Here is a 649-nt window from a genome sequence, read left to right on the forward strand (position 1 = left end):
ACATATATATATATATATATATAATATATATATAGATAGATAGATAGATAGATAGATAGATAGATAGATAGATAGATAGATAGATAAATACGTACATGCATAAATAAGTACATACATCTGCACATACATACGTACATACATATATAGATGCATACATACATACATATATACATACATACATACATACATACATACATACACAAACACTTTTATATGTCTCCGTCCGAACAACATGAAATTATAAAAATATAAATATATATCGTGTAATGTATCAGGTTACTGGCTGGAGTCTTATAAACGAACGAATTCATTCCTACGATGAAGCCATTTCTATTCACTTATGCCGCTAATGCTGTTGACAAAAGCAATAACGTTACATAATCTGATATTTTCACTTCTGTCTCCAAGTCTCAGGCATTGAACACCAATTTATAAATCATTAGTAAAGCAAACAATATATTATTCGATTTTGCTTCAAAAATTGCTGTTTTATTATATATATATATGTGTGTGTGTGTCTATATACGTATATGCATATATATGTAAATATATTTATAGATGTATATGCATATATGTATATATATGTGTATGTGTGTGCGTGTATATACACAACCACACATTAATATATATATATATATATATATATATA

This window comes from Octopus bimaculoides, chromosome 9 (assembly GCF_001194135.2).
Source record: "Octopus bimaculoides isolate UCB-OBI-ISO-001 chromosome 9, ASM119413v2, whole genome shotgun sequence".
NCBI lineage: Eukaryota > Metazoa > Mollusca > Cephalopoda > Octopoda > Octopodidae > Octopus > Octopus bimaculoides.